The sequence below is a fragment of the Rhynchophorus ferrugineus genome, unplaced genomic scaffold (assembly GCF_030347505.1).
Source record: "Rhynchophorus ferrugineus isolate W39M unplaced genomic scaffold, kcgeb_rfMv2 rfM7, whole genome shotgun sequence".
Classification (NCBI taxonomy): Eukaryota; Metazoa; Arthropoda; class Insecta; order Coleoptera; family Curculionidae; genus Rhynchophorus; species Rhynchophorus ferrugineus.
This window is the reverse complement of record NW_027472586.1, coordinates 18,964,301-18,986,572: the sequence shown is the minus strand read 5'-3', so window position 1 is coordinate 18,986,572 and position 22,272 is coordinate 18,964,301. Positions and strand designations below refer to the sequence as shown.

The following is a 22,272-nucleotide window of genomic DNA, read 5'->3' as shown; positions in this document are numbered from 1 at the left end:
GTAGTGTATTTAATTTAGTATCAGCATTGCACCCGTGCGAAGCCGGGGCTGGTCGCTAGTATCCTATACAACATCTTATTTAAACCTAAACCAAACCTAATATAAATCCTAAACCACTAAAATGTCCCACCGTGAAAATGCCCCTATATAAAAGGAACCCTGTGGACAAGCGTTGTTACCAGTCCGCATAAGAAAAGGAAGAGGCTGACTGCTGAGGCTTTTCTAACTACAAGGAACTTTCCTTCAATTACACTACTCTTCCTTCAGGAAAATGTCATCAACTGACAGACACTCAATTCATACAGCGTCTAACCCGAGAATCAACCAAACGCGCTTCAATGTACCTCTGAAAATCCTGATTTTTTGTATTTTGACGCTAGTCAGAATATATTACAGGAAACTTTTTTGTACAAGTAACGAAATCGCTGTTAGTGACATGGTTCAACATAACAGTTAATTCCTATGTTATGCAGTTAATTAAGTTAATTCCTATTGTATCTATTTTCCCACATCTTTGATTTATCCCATCGCATATAAAGATTTTTCGTTCGGTAAGTCTTGCAATTATTGACCTAGAGCTTTATTGATTCTCCAGGTCGTTTTTGTCACTAATATCAAAATGACCACCATAAATAAAATCTAAATGGATATGGCAGACAATTATCATCATAAGTTCCTAAAAGTGTTCCTAAAAATTTTCAGCGTTGTATGACTAACCTCTCTATACACTGAGTAACCTAATATTAAATTTAAAACTGTTATTTTATATAGATAACTGTCAAAACAGTTATTTACATTAATACTTTGCATATCTGATCAAACTACATGCAAGCACGTTATGCATTACTTAGCTAATGGTGGCTTTTGTTTATTGTAAAACAGTTATTTGTACATCTAATAAAAGCTCTAATCATAGGTCAAATAAAAATTCGTGACGGTGATATAATTTAGGAAACAAGGGTTTATCATAAATTTTATAATTACATTATAAAACATAAAAATCAATGCCGTATATAGGATATGTCCTAAAATAAAATACACAACTGGCTGAAATATCATTAATTAACATCCATGATCGGCACAGAAACAGTTAAGTTATGAATAGAAAAATGAAAATAGAACAATTAAAGTTTATTTTCGGAGGCGCTATTTTGCATTCTATTGTGCTGTAAGACACGCAATATGTTCGGATTTTATTACATTTTTTAAATTGTAAATTCGTATGCTTAAAATAGTTTATATGATATTTCTGCCGCTCCATGAACGGTTATTAATGGTTTGTGACTACACTCACTATTATTTAAAGCATAAATTTATTAACATATTCTTATTAACAAATATAGAATGTATGTACTTAAAATAGTCAAATTATAAGTATTGTTGCTGTGTAAAAGTTTATGTGTTTTTCCGATAGATGGCACTGAATTCAAAAAATTTTCATTAGAAGTAGGATTTTACTTTATTGAATTTAGTTTGAACACTCACTATGCTGATGTTGTAAGAAAATTACACAGGAGTAGTTACTGACAGTTACTCTTTATACCTATATACATAATGTGTCACAAAAAAGAAATATAATAAATAGATCTAGAAAAGTCATTTATCATGGATTATATAAAGGATGTAAATATAATGTTAAAAAATCCATAAGGCCAAGGATTATAAACAGCGTTACCAACTTGTGGGGAATTCCCTAATATATGGGAAATTTCATGTCCACTGGGATGCAAGAATATTCAAGAACGTCTCCTCGTAAATGTAATATCGATAATCCGGGTCAGAATATCAAAACAGTGAACCAATTCTGGCGTATATTTAGAATTCCTGTCTTATGTAATTTCGCTGCTAATGAACATCAATACCTTTTTCAATCAGAAACATTCCCTCTTTACAAATTGAAAAAATACGTAGAAAGTATTTTGAAAAATTCGTCTTCTAACTTCATAAAAATTAAATACTGTGCGAGTTTAAGTCCTGCAAAAACAAAACAAAAATTGGGCCACTGGCCAGCTCATGCTATGCTGGATTTTGATCAACATGGGCTTGAACTTAATGATGAACTTATGCTTGAACTTGTTGAATTTGTTTTCAATATGGATTGAGATATAATATAATTTGAGGAATATAGAATATAAAAATTCGGAGACTCAATTAGTTAAGCCGAAAGAAGTTATCAAAGTTGATATTAATCCAAATGAATCACCTGGCAATGACTCAATAAGAGAACAATTGCTTCAAAAACTACCAAGAAAAGAAATTATAAAACTTAATAGGTCAATTGAAAAGTCCACTGCCTACCATAGTAAAACAGATTTTTTGGCAAAATTATTTTTTTATTCAACATAATTCCCTTCAAGCTCCGAATCATCAACTCGTCGTTGTTTTTGGTCAAAAGTGAGCTCGCGCGGCACCCAATTTTCACAGAGCTTTCTCATACCCAAATATTCGTGAATGATATGATGTACACGTTCAGTTATTATCTTTAGAGTGTCTACTGCTTCATTCAATTTCAATTTACGGGCATTCAAAATCATTTTGTAGATTTTTTAAATATTTTCGTCGGTAGCAACCTCTATTGGGCGTCCACTGGGTTCACCGTCTTCGCTGTTCATTTCACCACGTCTAAACGTATTGGTATGCTAACCAACCCTTTATGGTTGATTTCCTGGGGCAGTGTCCGGAAAGTCGGCATCAAGCCATGTTTTTGCTTTAACTGTATTTTTTCCCTTCAAAAAGTAATTTTTTATCAACACGTGAAATTCTTTTTTATCAATTTTTTTCACAATAACAAAAGAAATGCTATAATTTACAAACTAATGATCCGACAGCTGTCAAAGTTGTAAACGCATCTTTTGAGGATTAGGGCTAACTAAAAAACATATGGATTTAATTCTAGTAGCGCCATCTATGTGTCAGGCTGGGCACTTTTCAATTGACCTGTTATATATTATTTCTATTATATTTATATCTTTCCTTTAATGAACGTATTATAATAACTAAGATTTTAGAATATAAGATTTATTAAAAGAGTATACATATATTTTTTTCGAGAGCATATGCCCGTTCTCTCTTGATGATTATCAAAGCCATCACTTCACTCGGGAAGAACCTGCCTACCTTGACGTTTACCCCCGCCTCACCGGTTCCCAATCTCTCTCCGCGACCCCCCCTCCCCGGCGACCGCTCCGCTTTCCCTCCAATTGGTGCACGAACAACGCCGAACGTTGGAAAAAAACTGCATCCCGATTTTCGACTTATCCGTCGGCATCGGCAGCGCTGGTTCGAATGGGCCGCGGCCGACAAAAAAACACGGTTTTTTCGCGTGGGGAACGGCTACGGGGGGCAGGGAGGCCGCTATGCGTCCCCAAAACAACCAGCAAGGCGCGTCGGTGAATCAATAAGGCACCCGGTGCACACGCGGATTCGGGATTAGCGATTGAAAAGGGACGGGTGTATAGAAAACGGCCGCGATATCGGATTTGGAAATTTTTCGTCCCGATCGCCGCCGATGAGGTGTTGTTGCATCATCGTTTTTTTTCTGCCGGGGGATGCGGACACGAGGGCAGGGACGCGATTCGTAGTGCGAGAGCATTGGTACGAACGGATGAAGACGTGGATAATCTTCAACAATAGGTCAATAACTAGTTAACACCAACTCTAATCCCTGTTGATCGATGACCTTTTACAACTTTCCTGATAAAATAGTAATTATTCATCGATATTTAAAAAAAAAGAAATGGAGATTTCTGACTGAAAAAATGTACCAAATGATTTTCACAATCGGACAGGCTTTTCCTTCTTTGGAGCTAAGCTAAGATTTAAGCTTTGGAGGTTATCCTAAATACTGGGTCCTCGTGTTTGCTTCCCCATCGGCGATCGCATGCAGCATGCAGTCCCCCAAAACCTCCCCCTCGACTTCTTCTTCTTTTTATCACCTCTATTAGTATTTCCACTTTTCATAATACTCAATGTTAATATTATATAACGAATTTTATTATGTGTGGTAAATAAAAAAATTAATTATTTTAAAAGGATATTTGTTTATTTTAGTTTAAAAAAATATATATACACAATAAAACAAACATCAATATAAACTACTTACAAACAACAATAAATTAATTAAACTAAAATTAAACAGGAAAATGTCTATTGAAGAAATAGTCGTGCGACGGTTTTGAAATAGATTTAAAAAAATGTACCTGAGCAACCAATTTTCGAGAATAAGAGTAAGATAAGAACCTTAAATCAACATATTGAAGGAATTATTGGCCAGGTTGATTAACCATGGTGATGAAACAGATAATTAATTTTGACTGGTAATTAAATGTGTACGTAGCTCTGTTGAATTTTCAATGCCGATAGTGATAACAATGCCTAAACGTGTCATTAGAGAATAGTGATGAAAGACAATAGCGATATCTGATAGCAATGATAAACTGTGCTTGGATAAAGTATGACATGTGCACACGGTACGAAGCAAAAGTAGCAGGCGACGTACCAGCTTATATCCGAACACTAACAATAATGTCGTGCAATGAGATCAAGTGAAGTAACGCGAAATCTACTGTTACTAAGGTTAATAGGCCTCGCTAGGATTAAGCTAAATTCTCAAAATAAATAAACAAATAAATAAATGAACAGTACTGTTACTAGTGCACTCACTTCTCCAGCTCCAGCTATGATGGACGTACAATGCGTACACGGGAGAAAGCCAAAAGCCACCCGCTGCCATCAAAAGTCAGCAGAAACCACCTTCGGTGGCGTTTATGTATGGTTCAAATTATCCATAGATCATAACTACACATCAGAAACTTGGCCACTTTGGCATTAGCCTCTGGTTTATAAGATAGCTACAATTTATATTTATAGTTGCAAACATAAACTATTATCTTTGATTTATATTATATTTGATATATAGATTATGAGTTATAATAATTAAATAAATAAATAGCATAGACTGTTCAGAATAAATTGATAATTTGAAATTGATTGATTTGAAATAAATGAATAGATAACTGAATAGATAAATGACTATATAAATGAATAGATAAATGAATAGATAAATGAATAGATAAATGAATAGATAAATGAATAGATAATTTGCCCATTACTTATTGACAATTTATAAGCCATATGCCTATTGCCTTTCGGCTTTAGACTGGGCTTTCAAACCAACACTTAGCTTCGCTAATTCCACGAGAACCCTCCGGTATTGCAAGAACAATATACTGCCTCCACTCAGCCATTCTCCATTCAACCATCTCCTCAGAGCCATTAGCGAAGCGGAGCACGTTGATATAGATCGCGCTCGCCTTAGCTTACCTTTTCCCTTAACCTTTACCACATTTACAAGACCAGAAAAGCTCCCTGTTGGTCGTACCCACCTGTATTGCGACTCATTTTCCTAGCAGATGTGCTAAGTGATGCTTCCAGCTGAGTGTCTCCCTCTCAGAATTTGAGTGCTGCCATCCAAATGTTCTCTCCATCGTCTCCTATTCCTCGCTTAATCCTTCCAACGAAAAAAGGGGAACGTCCCTAAGGACGTTCCCCAATTCTCTTTAAACGACCTTGACTGTCAACAAGGTATTCCTCGTCATCTGCTACTTGCAATGATCGCCGCTCGGTTATTGCCGTTTTCTGTCCTAACGGCTATGCCCCTATGCTTGTTCTCCAGATTACTGGGACCTGAAGTTTGTTCTTGACGTGCAATTGCATGTAGCAGGTGCCCTTATCCCATCCCTCGACTTCTTCAGGCCATTTCTACTCTAAAATTTATTTCACTAATTCTATTACTACATTTTATTATTTATGTCCTCTATTTTTTGTCCACTATTAAATAAAAACCTCTTTCCAAAATGACTGTTCCCCTTAATTGACGGTAGAACCCTTCCTGCTCTGCAGTACCAGGAATATAGGCCTGATAGCCGTTCTAACGGGTTATCCCGCCTTTAGTCGGTCGCCAGAGCCTCGTTGACAAAGTTAGAGCATAACGTAAATCCGCGCAGGGTGCACCGCGCGCTACTTAGGTTGACTTTTGACTATCGCTTTGCAGAAAGATCCCTTGCACCCCTTACTTATTGTCAGTGCAAAATCCACTTAATGGTTTGGACAAGTTCATGATACCCAATTCCTTTCCAGCTCCATTAATCATTTAACGTTCCTTAGCGTTTTACAAGTTATAAAATATTAAGAAAATAAAAACAGATAAAATGGAGCGACGCAGTCTTAACTGAAGGTACTGGGTAGTCGATGGTGGTACGTTTGAATTGAACGATGGTGAGTGACTCAATGATCGAAAGTACTCTTCAATAAAATCCACAATGTTTCACTTATTTTATAATTACATTTTATTTTCACTTACACCATTTTCTGAAAATTTTATCGTTTTCTCTCTTTTGAAATAAGCGGCGTTCAGTCAATCGCTCATCATCATGCCTATAAAGGTAAAAAAATATATTCAGCTATATTCTTAAATGTGGCACAAGCCTTAGATAAGGTATGACATGGTGAAACCAAACCTACTCTTCAATAAAAAAACTGAAGCAGGTGTATCACAAGGAAATGTATTGGGACCTATTCTTTACCTACTCTACACATGAGATATACCACTAAAAAAATGGAAATTATCACGATGACTACATTTGCTGATTCATGCTGTGGAAGACAATATCGAAGAAACAACACGAAAATTACAACAATTACAACGGGCAAGTGATGATATGAATAATTGGACCCAAACTTAGAAAGTAAAATTTAACGACAGAAAATTTGTGCATGTGCAGTTCACGGATTCAAAGACAGATTCTTTTCTCATGTCAATATCGAAGTAACACAACTCTAGAATAACGCCAGAGCAGGACACAGATTCTAAAGAAACAAACCATTTGATCTTGTGTAGTGTAGTGTAGAGATATACATTTAATAGAAAAACAGTATCGTTAATACTTAAATTTAGCGTTTCCATCTCAACAGGTCCAAAAACTTTGGAATTAAAATGAACTTGAGCCTGATTTAAAATTAACCTTACTGTAGACACAGAAACAAATATTACTTAACTTATTTTTTGAAGAACCGTTCAAAATTACATTTTTTATCAGAGAAAACAAGAACTACACCATTAACTGACCCATGCCTTTTTACCGTCCCATACCAACATTATTTCAATATTTGTGTATTCAACCGATGCTAAACTCGGAATGTATTATTTATTAATGATCAGTTTCGAGCTGTCGTAGCCGTGTCTCAAACAGTAACCGGCAACAATGCGATTTATATGCCATCTTGGATGTTTATGAGATCTGCCGTTGACTGATGGTAAGGTCGATTCGATTGGCGAATTAAGCAGGACATAGCTGGAATTACGCAGTGATTTAAATGCCAGGCAAATGAAGGTTTTCTCTTAGTGAATCAACCGCAAATCATAATCATGGTTAAGTTGTAATTTCACCAGTTTATGACATCGAAACGGATAGTTATCTGTACTAAATTTACATTAAATCGAAGACAGTAAAATAAAACAAATAATCTCGTTATAGTTTCTGCGTTATAGTTAACAAAGTTAACATACCTACAGGGTGTCCATTGCAAAATCTTTTAATTTAATTCGAATTGCCCGGCAGCGATTAAAAGGCGTTGTTGGATATTTTAAGAGTGTCATACTTAGTACAGCATTCGTGTTCAGCAATGTTCATTTCCTAAGAATGTCGATAAAGAAGTACCGTAATATTACTTCAACGACGTCTCACTGAATTTTAAATAAACAATTGTTATTATTTTGTGCATATTTTGGACATAAAACTCAATCACTGTCAACGACAAGCGCTATAAAACGATGATAATCAATTTCCTTCTGCTCGCAATGAACAATATATAAGCTAATATATGATAACATAAGAATACTGCTATGCAGCAGACGTCAAGGTGTACATTGGAATGAGCAATTTTAGAGATTACGTAAATTTTGCACCAACATCATGCAATCTTCTGTGGAATCTTGGGTTTTTTTTCTCCTTCAAGAGAAAAATTGACTATAAGATAAAACTACTTTATTAATAACAACATTTAAATTGCAAAGAATAGACGTGTAAAATAAACTGGTTATTAGCGACAATCTATCTTACAAGGTATCTTAATATATTTAATAACACATGAGGACTCGTGTAAATACTCATGTGAAGACTCATGTCTAATGAGACGGTTACTTGACATTTTACGTCCCATTGCTTCTCCCTTAGGTATACTGTACTGAGAATGTAGCCTAGCTTAACTCTTCTTCTCACAACCTAATTAATAATTATTTCTAAGGAGGGAAAACTTATCCAATGGTAATTTCCGTATCTCAACAAAGCTATAATCTCATAAATACCTTGAAATTCACCTTTCCTATAGAACTCAAGGTCTATACGGTTCTTCATGTGTATCTGCTTATTTACGCCATCGGGGGTCTTTCAAATGTTAACGTATTCCGTCTGGCACTTGACGTCTGCACTCTTTTTATCTCGAGTGTCTTGTCCGATCCCAAATACGGTTGGTTTGCACCAAATTTTTTACGTACTTTTTGAAAATCGATATCTTTAAAATTAGCTTATCTAAATGTACCGAACTAATGCATATGTCTTTCGAATATATTTGTTGTCAGTATGAGAAATAAACTGGACATAAATAAACTCCAAACACATAAATACATTAGACACTTAAACTAATTTCTACAATATCAAAAAAGCAATTCAGGGATTACCTTATTAACATAACCAGCAGCCATAGCTCAAATTCAGTCAGATCTATGCGGAATAATCATTGAATATTAGATATCTTGAATCCGAGCCATTGTAAAAAGCCGCAACTGACATTTGAACAATGTTGTATTCCTTACATCATCATTAATGCTTAGGTCTATGTATTTGGAACTCTTTGTTTATTGCTCGTTGCTGGTTCCATCCAAAAGGTCATATTCGTCATAGAAATCTCTAAGCTATTGCAAACTACGTCTCTGAATTTGTCCGTCAACGGCGCTGAATATCGCCATTCAGAAGAATTGGAAATAATCCTTTTTGTAATTTTTCCTCTCTTCCACAACCATCATCTTAGATAAAAAGAATCATCTTATTAAAGGTGAGTCGTAGGTACTTCATAGATACTTTCATCTCTTATATTACTCATTCCTTTACTAGTACTTAAACTTCTGTTCTTTCTCTAACTAGATGCCGTTGATATTTACAATAGCAAAATGATCCGTCAGTTTTCAAACGTTTAGTCATTTCTTTTCTAACTCTCAAGCTATATGGCTCTGCAATTTAAACTATATCGAGAGAAATGCTGGAAGCCTCAACAAAGTTCGGCGATCATCTGCTAAGATTTTAATGAATTTAATAAATTATTCCGTACACCCACGCATCTAAATTGACCATCCTTTAGATTCTAAAGAGTACCAGTCAAAAGCAGAACTAAAATGTAATAAAATCGTCAATCACATGGTTTGTGCATTTGAAGTGCGCCTTCATAAACTGATCTCGAAAGTTTCATCTACACAACCGCAAACCTCATTTGAATGATTTTCATAAATAATTTTATAACAATTGACAGAAGACTAATTCCTCGATAGTTTTTACTATGACATATTACTATATACCAGAAAAATTATTGCCTTTCTCCATGATGATGGTACTGTCTATGATGGTTTTCACTACCCTTGATCATTTACGCTATCGCTTTATCGACTTCAGCGGCCTTATTATACCTTAACGATTTTATCTCTGTTTGTAATTTGTCGATTGTTGTCTCGTCATCAGGAAATGAGGTTCCTGGAATGTCAATTACTGACGAAACTGCTAAACTCTCTGTTGAATTATGATTGCAGAGTTACATGAAGAACTCCATCCACCGTTCGAAATACTCATCTTGCGACTTTACGGAAGTTATATCTGCTTTTTAACCCCTACCAATTTTCAAAACGTTTCACTATGCTTCTTTTTAAATTTTTAAATTTTGTCTAATATCTCTATTTATTTTGAGGTATTTCTCTAGCTCGACGAATTTTGTTCGTTTTCATTATTATACAATCTAAAGACATTCGATGGATATCCAGAGCTATGCTTTATATCCAGCTGGTACTCTACTATTGGCTCAATATATGTCTCATTTAGTTGTTCTAGTGTCTGACATTTATTTATCATTCGAAATTTCTTCGAATGCTTTGGATTCAGCAAGTCGTGATTGATTGTGTGCTACTTTTTAAATTTCATGCGATTGAGTCGTAGTTGCACTATCGCACGGAGAAGTTGAGAATCAAACGAAACTTATAAGATATATAAACGAAGATTATAAACTAGATAAAATGAAACTAGCCGGAAATCATAAATTAAAATATAGTTCAACATCATTAAATCAATTCAAACCAGATAATACCAAACACACAGCTTATTTAATTTACGCCAACTTGACTAAAAATTTGGGCCATTCCCTAGATCTCACAATCCACTAAAGCGAAATCCATATCAAAATTAATAGGAAGAAGCTGAATACTAAATAGAAGAAAATGTATTGTACTCGCTTCAGCAGTTTCGATAGTAAAATTGGAAAGGTACAGAGAATATTAAGATGGCCCCTATGCAAGGATGATCGTAATATGAAATGATAGACATTGAGTAATAGAGATGCAACTCAATAGGGGACTTTGGTGCAAAGTTTTGCTTTGCCCACAATACAGAGGGCGCCATAATGGGCCATTCAAGTAATTTGATTGGTCAATTTAAATCTCCATTATAGTCACCTGTAAGAAAAATATTTTACCGTGAAGACAGTTGATTGGTTCATTAATAATGTTTGGCACGTGACAACCTTGACGTCATGTTTAATTGAGCAATTAAATTAATCAAACCAATAAAACCAATTTAATTAACCAAATTTAAATTTAAAAAAATTTCTGAAATAAATTTATTATTAAAGAAAATTCAATTAAATATAAATATATGTAAAAGTAAATAAATATAAATATAATCTATAACAATAAATATAAATATATAATAGGATCTATCAGAGTTCTGTCTTTTTGATTTCTTATACTGAAAGCAAACTTTGAGTCTTTCCCTCTTAGCATTCCATTCACCTGTTTTACTCAAAAGTATAAAGCACACCTTGTTAATACTTTTAATATTTTATCTGAAAGATCATTACGGAATTTACAATCGAAGGCTTTTAAATTTACTTTTTTTTTTAACATTTGACAAAAATTAGTTATATTAACGACGTGGCAACATCGCTGAATAAAATACAAGACATAGCTCAAAAACCTAATAACAGCAAAATAAAACAATTTTGTTGGAGTCTGGGGCACAAGATATCGTCTTGCCTCTATAAAATCAATCTCAATTTATGGATCTACTGATTTATTCATAATTTTACCAGAAAAATTATTGCCTTTCTCCGTGATGATGGTACTTTCTATGATGGTTTTCACTACCCTTGATCATTTACGCTATCAATTCAATTGTGGGTCTACTGATTTATTCATAATTTTATGTATACAAAAATCATACTTAATTTCTTTTTTTTAAGTTTTACTAAATAACCTGAGATGTACACTACGGCACAACGTAACACTTCGTTGCTCTTATAGGAACATCTGGAACTGAAGTTATAGAATCAAGTAATTAACGGTAAGAATGGGCAGAAAGGGGGATACTGGCCAAATTAATACAAACTTTACCACTATCTTCTGGAGTTTGTTCAAATGCCGTTGACACTTGCTTCGAACATCCTGGTTGACGGTCTGGAACGATGGAAATAGGCACTACAAATATAGTAACACACTTTATAAATTAATAGTAACAATTACGAACAGAAATGTGACTGACTCCTTCAATTTCCCTTCTATATCATTTTGATTTTGATCCACTTTCATTTGTAAATATCCTGGGCTCGTGATATTATTTTCATCCTCACTAAATTTTTCATAAGTACTTAAAAGAAAGTTTAAATGTATCACAAAAATGTCTATGATACACGCGGTAATGATCATAAATCTGTTTCATGTTTAACCCAACCAGTTTAGGATTTCCAATGTTTTCTATTCATTTCTCAAAGATTGACAGATACTTTTTTAACGGAAGACGATGATGCATTTCCTCACTATCTGTGCATCCGGGCACACAACATTTCCTAGAACGTGAATGTATTTCAAATACCGACTTATATATACTAATAAAATAAAATAATAATTTAATGAATAAATGTTATAAAAAGCTAACCACACTATATAGAGAAGATATAAGGTACATTGAAAATAGCGTACAAAAAAATAAATAAACCATAGAACGAAATAAACCAATGAGATCCCGTCGCGGCTAGCATAGCGAATAAAACAAGTAATATGTTAAAAGTAGCTACATCTACATGTTGGATGTCGCGAAACATTTCGCCAAAGTTTCCTATAAAGTTAAATCTCTATTACTTTATGATGATACATGATACTACACTAAGCGACTGGTATTGTGAGGAAACAATTACAGTAAAATAAATTTTGATTGAATGTACGAAATAAACAAATCAAGCATTGAGTTTTAAGATAAACAGCGACAACTTGGAGACTTGCCTTAGCCTGAGAAATTTGGATAGTCTGACGTCATTTCTGAAGGGCACCGATCTCTACACTAGTAGGGAATATAACCCCTACTGTTAATCTACATTGCCTACATAGTTTTATTTCTTAATAAAACACTTTCCTAATATACACTATCATATATATGTTATTTTTTATATATGTTACAATTCGTATATATGTAACTATACCTACATTGTGAGTCATTTATATAAAGAAACTATAGGGTCATAAATTAATAAAAATAATAATAATATGAAAATGTATGGACCACTCACTAGATACCCCAATCTTTCAACTGATAATAAGAGTTGATATATTGACAAATTCTTAAACATGGCCAACCTGTGGCTTTAAATTCTGGAGTTATACCAACAAAAGTAATGTGAAAATAATTCGACGCTTTCAAAACAAAGTGCTAACGAGCTACTAAGTTAATTTGAAACTCATAAATAGTTTCATCGACACCATCTTTAACACGTAAATACAGAACTTAACATAGAGACTGAAGCAGGGATAACCCAAGTGAACAAAGAGTTTTAAGTAAGTATAACCATATAACATATATACCCATCAAAGTTTAAGTTTGTTAAAATCTAAGGAATACTCATTTACACATCCAAAACCTCCAGTATATGTATATTTATAGTAAAAATGTAGGCACATTTTAATTGTCTAAGCTGCAAATATATTCATTTCTATAATAAGATACATTTAAAAGAAGTAAAATATTACATTAAAAGTAAAATATCTCTTTGGAAGTTTTCTTGATGTATTTCTTAAGGATCGTACCACTTGTTACTCTTCGAAACCATTTTGGAAAGTCCGTTTCATACATACTTTTTTTCAGAAACCTACTACAAAGAAAAGAAAAAATTAAAAGTAAATTATTTAACGTATAAACATGAAAAACTATTTCCTGAATTTGATCCCGTGTAAATCGACAAACATTGCTCCGTATTATTTTACAAGAGACGCTAAAAATGATTTTGAAATTAAAACGGCTTTCGGGGTGTTATTATTTCATTTTTGGACGGCCGAACCAAATTTACATAACAACAAAATGTACCCGTTCAATTCCCGCAACCCTATTTATTTAATTTCGTAACGTGGAGAAGTCATCGGACATCCCTTGAGTGTTTGTTATATCGCAAACGACCCGGTATTAATAATAGCAAAATGCGAGCGAAATAGCCAAAAAACAATCAACAGGTTGATTACAAGTGGTTTATAATGCAAAATATCAAAAGCGCACACAAATTATATATATTTATAACAATAGGAATTCGTTTTCAACGTACATTAACGTCAGCGCTCGCGTTTTGATATTTCCAAATCTTTCGGAAGATTTATTATCGGTTCATCGCTGATTTGAAATCCAGAAAATGTGTATTATCACTTTCTCTCGCGTGATACTATTGCTTATAATAGGCTATTTCATTATTCGTTTGTTTTTAATAATTTTGTTGAAATCTCTATATTCAAGACAATGCATATGTTAAACTAGTTATAGCTTTATTTCTCAGTCGGTTGCAGTGGTAATTACAGTTGGCTTGCCAATAAATAACTTAATAAATAAAGAAATTGCTTTAGAATGCCAAAATAGTTTTTTATTTATATCATTCATAGATTATGACAATGAAATGGGAAATTTTGTCATTTATGGGAAAACTAAGTAGAAAACGATATTTTACCGCATCAGGAAAATCATACTAATCAAAACCGATGGCCATTGCTCGATGTCCACGTTAAGCAATAGTCCAATTACTAAACAGTCCAGAATGCAAACTCTGGTTACAGAAGCGAAAAAGCTAAAGTTCATTTTACAACATCAGAACATACAGAACATCTGCTGAATGAGGTCATAATAACACTCAAAATGTATAACAGATGTGTCGGTTCTTCCTTTTTTTTTCTAAAAAAAATGTGTTATTTATAGTCTATTCAAAATAACAGTGAACTCATCAAGATGTTTAATGTATTACCTATCGTCATTTGTAAATTGGTAAATTCGCTTTAAGATCAGACAATATTTTCCATCTCATTTCATTCCAGTTAAAAAGATTAGATTAGATTTATTTATTAAAGGCCCATCAGCCTCAAGGGGTACCAGTTAAAAAGAGATACAATACTGTCTGATACATGTCAATATGTAACCGAATCAACTTACAAAATTCGAAACATTACTGATTACAGGTTATAAGTCGGCAAACGTTGTTTTGACGCTTTGCTTTTTGTGATAAAAATCTCTGCTTATTATTACTCTGATTTGAAACTTCCGAAGCCATTAGATAGGCAGAGCCAAAAACTGATTACGCCTCTAATCAGTTGCTTTGAACGCGAATGAAATAATGGAGACCCCCTCTTGCCAGTAAAATGCACTATAGAGGTAAATATTGCTACTGTTAGACATTAAGTTGCTGCGGTTTTTATTTCAAAGATTTTTAGCGTGTTGCAGTTGCACTGTGACTAAAATATCTTAAAAATTAAAAAACAATATGATATTAGATTCACTGAAAAGGAACCGTCGTGGAAAAGATCCCAACAAGTGTATCAACAAAAGCAGTAATTAAGTAATGGCTTGCAATACATAAATTAATGTTTCATTGTTTTTGAAGTAATTTTCTTTTCTAAAAATAGACCCGCACAAAAAAATACATGGTAATTATGTATACATATATGTATAACATTTCAGATACTTAGAGGAATTCTGACTATTTTCCAGCTAAAGCTAATACATTAGGGATCATGCAGTGAGTAAATCTAATTTTATCAATAAAAATGTACGCAAGTAGTAAAAGAATAATCTAAGGAGAAATACAACGATATCAAAACGATTTGATAAGGAAACACTGCAACGAAGGAAATAAGAACTAAACGTGAAAAGGTAAATATGCTCTCTGATGAAAGTAAAACACATAAATCCCAGGATATATCAGTACATACAAACGCATCAAGAACACTACCTCATGGGTGGTGTGGAAAAAACTTCAATGTAAATATAATGAAACACAACCCTAAGTTATAAACTATTATGACTGTATAATAAACCATAGTTTACGTCCTTCGATAATATATACATTATATGTTACTATAATTTTAAAATAAATTGTATATCATAACATTATTTTTGTTTCATTATTTTATTTAGATTAGAATTTTGTTATATGCCAAAGCTAAAATGAACTATAGTGTTTTAGTTCAATTGATGCGACGTTTTCATATCATAAATATAAATGACGTGAGTTGACGTTGATGTCTGAACGGGTTATACAATGTCTGTAAGTATTTACCATTTGGCTGTATACATTATACACCTCTCACTGGATTTATGGATTACTTATGGCCTTTCCATAAAAAAACAGTTTTTCCTTTGATCTAAACCATTGTGCCATTTTAAATTTCTTCGAAATCATAACATATGCCCCATCAATTCGAAAAGGTGGTAGTCGGATGGGGCCAGGTCTAGATAATATCGCGAGTACGATTAAACTTCCCATCCAAGTGATTTCAACATTTTTTGACTGGTTTTACTAATGGGGCATCATTCGTTCTCAACAGCTATTAACTCCTTCTCCAAACTTTAATTTCTTCTTCAATTCATAATATACGACACCAGCTTGGTCCCATCAGACACAAAGCGTATTCTTGCCAACAAAGCCATTTGGCCTTACAGTCGATGGACCGAAGTCGTCATTTTTTATCACCCATTACTATTTGATGCAGATGACATCCTTTCCTAACTTTTATAACGATTTTTCGATTTTCTAATTGCATCCAATTCATGTATCCAATTCATTTGACATATATCCTTCAGTCTTTTGGATCTTTCCCATCGCTTGTAATCATTCACAAATTATGACTCGGCTCACATTCAACTTTTCTGCCAATTTTTTTGAGTTTGTATTGTATCTTCATCCAGTAACCCTGCACTTTCGCAACCTCGACCTAGCAGTACTTCGTAATTCATTAATGAGATCTGCAGATCAATAATAGTAGAGATCGTAGTTGATTATATTTGGAGATTTCTAGGAGAATTTCACTGCTTTCATATATAGTGGTGTTTTTTTTCATTTGGTTTTAACTACATTGGCTGGGTTTGATCTAAACGATTTTGTTTTTTTTTACGGTAATGTTTATTTATATGGTTCTTGGAGATCTTTTTCAAATATGTAAATTAATTTAAATATGGTGTTTTTATAAATTTTCTATTTAGAAAGGCATATAAAAATTATTATTATTATTTCATTTTATACAATAATTTGTGTTATGAAATTGTGTTATTTAAAAAAATGTTTAATGTTTATTTCCCTCCTTATATATAGTTTCAACATTAAATCAATTATTTATCAAATTTGTGTATATTTATTTATAAAAACTAAACTAATGATGTGTAATATGATGTTTTTATAATCTAATAATCATGATAAAAAATGAAAGTAAATAAAGCTGTATATACACATACGCCAAACTCGAAGTATTCTCTGTTTTAAAATTAAATGGAGCTCAATATGCGCATGCTCCAAATCCGGTGATGACTGAGGAGTAACGTATCCTGCATAAAACAACTTCCGTCTTTTTTTGCAAAGCAGATACCTGAATTGTTGGATACCTCACTGTTGATGTACCATGAGGTGTCTTACAAATATAAAAAGAAATATTCATACTATTGTTACTATTGTAGCAACCGCTACGACCCTTTAGGCCACCACGCATTCACCTACAGCAAGTTCAAAATTTGGCAACGCTGGTGGATTGGTACCATGCGGTTCCCGGCTATAAAAGACCACCACGACGACGTCTCGCTCTCTTTTCTTTTCTCTACCCCCTTGTAACAGTACCACTTCCCCAGCTTTACCGTACTTCCTTTACCTTAACCTAATATCCTGTCCAATCTCCCGTCGACCACATGTATCAATTTAAATCGCAATAAACAAGTTTTTATTCAACCAATGTTTTCAGTTCTCATGTGAATTCCGTCCACCAAATAGTAGTGAGTGTTTGGACAAACAATCGCATCGACTAAGACAGCACTGAGACGAGTGACTAAGTTAGAGGCCATTCTAGAAGCCATCCGGTCTTATTCATATCTGCCAGGCAGGCGAGATTCAAACTTTCGACAATTGCATATTACATATGTGGGCATTGCTATGCATATAGGGATATCTACAAGGCATAGTGTGTTACGAGATGCTGAAACCGAATGAAACTGTTACTACAAATATCTACCGACGATAGTTGAACAAATTTAGCAACGTATTATTACAAAAAGATATTACTATTTACGAGAATGTAAATAATAAAATAATTAATTAAAAATATAGACGAATTCATAAAGATACGACCAAATACATTACCATATTATAAAAAAAGTTCAACATAGCATGAATAATATATTACCACTTGTGAACAGTGCAAAGAAAAAAATAATGACAAAAGGTAACTGACTATGATCGTACCGAAAAAAACGAGCACCCGCCACCCTTTCGGCTTTTTTCGCTATCGCCAATAGCCCCTCGTCGCACCCCCCGCGTAAGCCACCCAATGCAGCATCGACCGAACCGAACCGTCGGGGCGCGGGGGAGAAAGGGGTGGCGACAGGGGGCCGACTATTGGTTAATACCGATTGGTTTTTTCCCTTTTTTTAATTTTTAATGTGTACAGATTTATTGTTATATGTAGTTATGACGTCGCCGGACCCCATATATACATTATTTACAGATGAATATTTATTTTTCGTTGCAGACATTTTTATATAAAAATGATGCATATCGAAATTAGGCGCAGTTTTTTATTTTTATATTCGTTCGGAGCGTTTTTTATTTTTTACTCGTTTTTTTTAAATTTATTTTTCAACCGTCGATTTTTAGTTTGGATTGGTGTTTGCGGATATTAGTCCAGTAAATTCAACGAAAAACTATCTTATAATTCAGATCTCGCCATACAATACGTATTAAGTTGAATCAAACAAATGTCTTCGTTATGTTGCGAAAAGAACAACGACCTTGGAAATATTGTCCATTGTTTTCTACAACCTTACGCCATCTCTCAGTTAAGTATTCCAGGTCCAGTGTTGTGAACTAGCTATTTACTCAGGCATACCGCATCGACCATGACATTCTGAGTCGCGTGAGCAATGTGACAATGAGTGTTATGCTCGTTAAGTGACTATTTCAGATCAAGTTCTTTGCTCAGTTTGTTCCTTTATTGACAATAGCATTTCGACATATTCTACCAGATATACAGTAGTAAATTCAAAACAGTATTGTCAATATGAGTCTGTCTAAAGTTATAAACTCATTTTACAGTCAGACCATATTATTCTTCTCATTTTATTCTATTTAAAAAGAGATAGAATGCTGTTAGAAAAGTTCGAACATGCAACCGAAAGAGCCTGCAAAATTTGTCCGTTTGTTAAACGTCTGCAATATTCTTCAAAATATTATAATTACGGGTTATAAACCGGCAACTTTGTTTTAACGCTTTGTTTCAATTAATTGTAAATCGCCGATGGTTTTATTGAAAAACTTTTTGCGCGTCGCAACTGCATTGAATATTAGTACGGGTACGGTCACTAAAATATATCAAAAAATAAAAAAACAACATAACTTTAAATTCACCAAAAAGAAACCGTATTTATGCAAAATAGGTGACGAATCAAGATTAGCTTGTTGTTAGCTGTATTAGAGATCAAATATAGGAAATGTAAAAAAAACAGTAAGTAGTTGTTTCTGAGAAAATTGTTAGTCTGGAAAGTATGTTATCCATAAAAAGCCAAAACATACACAACTATTTGAGGGATGTAGAACGTCCCTTCATAAACTGTTTGATAACATAGGATATCACTGGTATAAAGATAACCCACGAAGGGTATAATATAATTAATAACTTCCAGAGATTGCTTTTAAAAGAATACAATTTTTAATAACATAAAAGAATCAAAAAAGAATTACATCAATTTATATATTTGAATGGGACATAAATATTTCAGAATTATACATTGGGTCGCTCGTGGCAAAATGATAATAAATATAGTGTAAAGACAACAAAAGTTGATGGAAAAAGGTAAACGTTGGAATAACTATGGATTAGGATTTGTTAGTCATAATAAGTTCCTCTAAGTTCAAGGGTGACTACCATGGAAAAATGAGCCATAAATTGTTTTTGCAGTAGTTTGAAAATCAGCTTTTAAAGAACTTAAAGGAACCATCACTTATTGTTATGTACAATGCACCATATCTACCTTATATATAGTACACTGGTGGGGAAATCCCAACAAGTGCATCAACAAAGGCTGCAATTAAGGAATGACTTAAATTACATAAAATAAGTTTCGAGAAAAGCATGTTAAAGAATGAACTATTTCAAATTGTTTCTCGGTAAATATACATGAAATATTCAATTGCATTTTATGTAGTTTCCTTTTTTAGAAATAAATCTGAGAAAAGATGCATGGTAGATCAGATTACTGAACTTTAGGGCCACAGAGTATTATGCCTTCCTCCCTATCACTGCATATTTAATCCAATTGAGTTGATATGGGGTATTGCAATAACCATTCAGGTCCAGAAGAATGTTCAAACCAGAACTGTCTGGATTTGTGGAAAAAGGCATTGTCGAAAATAAGACCTTCGGTTTGTCTGAGCTCCATCAGACACATTGAAGAAAAAATTGACAAATGGTAGAATCTTGAGCAATAGATTGGAAATAAGCAGCTTAGTTTTTAACTTGATTAGTGTTTCTAAAAGTGACAGTGAATGAATAAAACTTAATGAATATTGTCTTACTCTTCAATGCTGATAATTACCAAGACAGGATGATGAAAGAAGAAACAACTAAAGGTCAGTATACAATTAATGTACTTTAATTGTAGCAAATTGTATTATAGAGTGTGAAGCATATGTGTTATTGTTCAGAATATATATGAACGTTTGGTTAACATGTATGAGTAGAGAAATAACTAACTGTTTTGCAGATATTGCAAATGCATTAACGAGAATGCAGTGATTAAATGTAGTTTTATCAAGAAATATGTATACAGGTAGTAACAGGACAAACTAAAGAGAAATATACTAATATCATAATGACTGTACAAGGATACATTGCATCGAAAGAAACAAAAACTAAGCGTAAAAGGTGAATATACTCTCTAATGAAAGTAAAATACATTACTCAGATATGTAATTGTTAATTAGGTGGATTAGGCCTTCGGCAGATACCACTACTTAAAGAACGCGCCTAGAACCCTACCTATACTAATGTGGAAAAAAGATCAATGTATATATAATATAACAACTCCAACCTTTACATTATCGTGGCTGTAAAATTAACTGTAGTTTAAATTATTCGATAATATATGCATTAGATGTACTATAATGTTAAAATAAATTATAGTACATAACAATTTTATTTCATTATTTTATTTGTATTAAAATTTTGTTATATGTCAGAGTCAAAATTTACTTAATCTCTGAGTTACTGCAATAGCATTGACAGGTCTCCCGTGTCACTACTGTTTTGAATAGACTATACATGTGGTGGCGGCTGGTGCGTAAGTGCTACAATATTGCAGAGCTCAAAAAAAAATGTTCCCAAAAAATAATTATCTAATCTCACTAAAATACTAACATTTTCTATTACTTACCAAAAAGGAAATCCCACTTTGCATTCTTGTTGTAATAAATGATAAAAAAACTACAATGGAAGTGCGAGCAACGGAAGTAACGTGGACCACTGAAATAACCTACCGTCGGTAAGCTACCGACTCATGCAATTGCGATCGCTATTATTTACCTGGGCCTCACGAACGGGCTCTGCGAGCTCCTTCAAACACCCGCTCGGTATAGATTTCGCTGCATTTAGTCCAACGCCGTATGGCCCGCATGCTATATGTTATATGGTTTTTTAAACGACTTTCGGCCAGTTTGGTTTTTAAAAAAATTTTTTTTTTAATATTTTAAAGGCTCCTTTTTAACCTACGAGGGCTTATTTGGACTGGACCTACAGTTTAACGTGGGCACCGAACCACGGTCCTCGGCATTAAGCTTACCGACTGGCGAGTGACCAACTTAGAAATCATCCCAGAAGACTTACCCTGCCTTGTTACTGGCGTGACTGAAACAATCACAAATATTAAACAATCACAAACATAAATTTACCCAGCAACATTCGAACGTCCTGTCGCCTTTACCAGTGTGCCAACCAAGCCGGCAGTCTTTAATTTAATTAACGTGTAGAAATTTTTTAAATATTCTTACGAAGAAAAGTTGGTATTTAAAGGATTATTATTGAGAAATACCAGATATTATTATTGAGAAATCTGGTGCAAGTAGAGGGAAAAGTTACACACGTAAATTTAATACAGATATTTATTTAAAATATTAATGGATTTATGGATGTATCAAAAATAATGCGTTGTATTGTTGTCCTTGTTTACTTTTTGGTAGCGATAAACCTTGGATAGACCTTGGATATAGGGGTTACCGATTTAAAACACTTAATTTTATGGAATTTACATTACTAGGGTCAACTAATATTATGACTCAATTAGATTCTGCGTATTGGATAAATATACAGAGACATAATGAAAATGTGTCAAAGAATAAGTATGTTTTATCAAAAATTATATTTTGCATTAAATTTTGTGGAGCTTTTGTATTGGCTCTTTGGGAACAAGA

General features: G+C 33.5%; 2 long non-coding RNA genes and 1 other non-coding gene across 3 annotated transcripts in view; 2 read left to right on the top strand and 1 right to left on the bottom strand.

The window, feature by feature from the left end:
- LOC143199680 (uncharacterized) overlaps positions 1-22,272 on the bottom strand; it is a 769,697-nt gene that overhangs the window by 3,132 nt on the left and 744,293 nt on the right. The gene's annotated exons all lie outside the window — the stretch shown is intronic.
- LOC143200392 (U6 spliceosomal RNA) lies at positions 10,542-10,649 on the top strand. The gene has a single exon (XR_013006719.1). It is a non-coding gene; the product is annotated as a U6 spliceosomal RNA (small nuclear RNA).
- LOC143199745 (uncharacterized) lies at positions 20,315-20,930 on the top strand. The gene is made up of 3 exons (XR_013006532.1): positions 20,315-20,436; positions 20,571-20,731; positions 20,791-20,930. It is a non-coding gene; the product is annotated as an uncharacterized LOC143199745 (long non-coding RNA).